The sequence below is a fragment of the Acanthisitta chloris genome, unplaced genomic scaffold (genome assembly GCF_000695815.1).
Source record: "Acanthisitta chloris isolate BGI_N310 unplaced genomic scaffold, ASM69581v1 scaffold20370, whole genome shotgun sequence".
NCBI classification, from domain to species: domain Eukaryota; kingdom Metazoa; phylum Chordata; class Aves; order Passeriformes; family Acanthisittidae; genus Acanthisitta; species Acanthisitta chloris.
In genome coordinates this window covers 1-2,692 of record NW_008653564.1, presented here as the reverse complement: position 1 = coordinate 2,692, position 2,692 = coordinate 1, and the positions used below count along the sequence as shown (strand labels likewise).

At 39.2% G+C, this 2,692-nt stretch overlaps 1 pseudogene; it reads left to right on the top strand.

Annotated features, from left to right (window-relative positions):
* Positions 1–912: 912 nt before the first annotated feature.
* LOC103808757 lies at positions 913–2,685 on the top strand (annotated as a pseudogene).
* Positions 2,686–2,692: the final 7 nt, after the last annotated feature.

The window sequence follows — 2,692 nt, the reverse complement described above, 5'->3', positions numbered from 1 at the left end:
TTGGGTCAGCTGTCCTGGCTGTGTATCCTCCCAACTTCTTGTGCATCCACAGCCTACTTGGTGGTGATGTGAGAAGCAGAAAACGCCTTGACTCTGTGTAAGCACTGCTCAGCAATAGCTAAAACATCCCTCTATTATTAACAGTGTTTCCAGCACAAGTCCAAAATACAGCCTCATACTAGCTACTATGAAAAAAATTAATTCTATCCCAGCCAAAACTAGAACTATAGAACATATATAAATATATTTGTATCACAATCTCATAAATACAAAACTTGTAACTATTTGCATTTTAGATGCAATAAATCATTTCTTAGTGTTCTGGAAAACTGTCCTACAGTCTGGGAGTCAGATGCCAATCTGCAGAAAGCACTATGGTGTAGAATACATCCTGTGTAAGGAGGTGATGAGGAAGGCAGCTGCCCCAGGAGGATGCTAGGCTCCTCTGGGCTGCAGTTATTCTCTGCCTGTTAAGAGGATGTGATGTTTCCCTTAGATTTTTGGCTGGGTCTTCTGGATGGGCAGGGGCAGCAGGAAGACTCATGAGCCAATGGCAGAAATAGTAGCAGCTCTAGCAACATTAGCTTCATAGTCCTCATCCCCTCTAAATAAAAGCTTGTACTGTCCTATAAAGGGTAGAGGAGGGAGGGGAGTAACCTTGGGGTTACTTTCCTCCTTTAGGCAGTGAGGAAGAGACCTTTCCTCATAAGCTGCTCCTTTGTATTTAAAAAATACAGTAGAAAACTAATTGTGCTAACAGGTTCCTTTAGCTTCTAGGATGGGTACTCAATAGTGCAGAAGTGAATGAAAAAGGTTTGATCTCTCTGATCAGGAAGCATTATGCTCTGATATTAATTAACATTAAGAATGAATTTACATGCCTCTTCTTGTGCTTTTGTTTTACACCCCTAGATTGGTGAATTATTGAGCACCACACATCCTGCCAACAAAGCCAGCTTAACCCTTTTTTGCCCTGAGGAAGGAGAATGGAAAAATTCTAACCTTGACAGACACAACCTTCAAGACTTTATTAACATTAAGCTCAACTCAGCTTCCATATTGCCAAAAATGGAAGGACTCTCTGAATTCACTGAGTATCTGTCAGAATCAGTAGAAGTGCCATCACCCTTTGACATTTTGGAACCTCCAACTTCAGGAGGCTTCTTGAAACTCTCCAAACCCTGCTGCTATATTTTCCCAGGTGGAAGAGGGGACTCTGCATTGTTTGCAGTGAATGGATTCAACATGCTCATCAATGGAGGATCTGAAAGAAAATCTTGCTTTTGGAAACTTATCCGGCACTTGGACAGGGTAGATTCTGTTCTACTCACTCATATCGGAGATGATAACCTGCCAGGAATCAATAGCATGCTTCAGCGAAAGATAGCTGAATTAGAAGAGGAACAGTCCCAAGGGTCTACTACCAACAGTGATTATATGAAAAATCTAATCTCACCTGATTTAGGAGTTGTATTCCTTAATATACCTGAGAACTTGAAGAACCTGGATCCTAAATTTAGAGTAAAAAGGAGTGTAGAAGAAGCTTGCTTTACTCTCCAATATTTAACTAAATTGTCTATGAAACCAGAACCTCTTTTCAGAAATGTAGGAAATGCCACTGATCCCATCATTTTATTTCAGAAAATGGGAGTTGGCAAACTCGAGATGTATGTGCTTAATCCTGTCAAAAATAGCAAAGAGATGCAATATTTTATGCAGCAGTGGAGTGGTACTAGCAAAGATATAGCTGAATTCCTGCTACCAAATGGCCAAGAACTAGACATTCCATTATCCTATTTCACCTCCGTCTCATCCCTAATTGTGTGGCATCCAGCTAATCCTGTAGAAAAAATAATTCGAGTTCTGTTTCCTGGAAACAGCACCCAATATAATATTCTAGAAGGACTAGAAAAACTTAAACACTTAGACTTTCTTAAACAACCAATGGTTACACAAAAAGACCTAACGGGGAACACTGCTAGTCCAGCTGTGAAACAAGCAAATTTGAAACAGCAAACAGACAGCAAGGAGAGTCTGAAGCTTGCTGCAAAGACACCAAGCAAGCCTGTCAGAAAGGAATCTAAAGAAGAAACACTGGAGCCTGCAAAACCTAGTCCAGCACTGGAAAAGCTTCAAAAATTGGAAAGCAAAGAAAAAGTTCTGGTTAAAAAAGAGAAATCAGCAAAAGTGGAGACCAAACCTATAGTGGCAGAAAAAGATGCAACAAGTAAAGAGCAATTAGCAAAATCTGAAAGTCCTGAAAAACAAGGTACAGATGTAAAACCAAAAGTGGCAAAGTACAAGCCAGTGAAAAAGGAAGTCAAAGCAAAACCTGAAGAAAAGAAAGAAGAAAAAGAAAAACCAAAGAAAGAGGTTTCTAAAAAAGAGGAGAAAACACCCATCAGAAAAGAGGAAAAACCCAAAAAAGAAGAGATCAAGCAAGAAGTTAAAAAAGAGGTAAAAAAGGAGGAGAATAAGGAAACTAAGAAGGAAGTAAAGAAAGAAATTCCACCAAAGAAACTTAAAAAAGAAGGCAAAAAAGAAGAGAAGGAAATTAAGAAGGAAGAAAAAGGAATCAAAAAAGATATCAAGAAGGTTCCTAAAGAAACAAAGAAGACATCTACTCCTTCAACTGAAGTCAAAAAGCCAACAGTAAAGCCTAAATCACAAAAGAAGGAGGAACCTGCTAAAA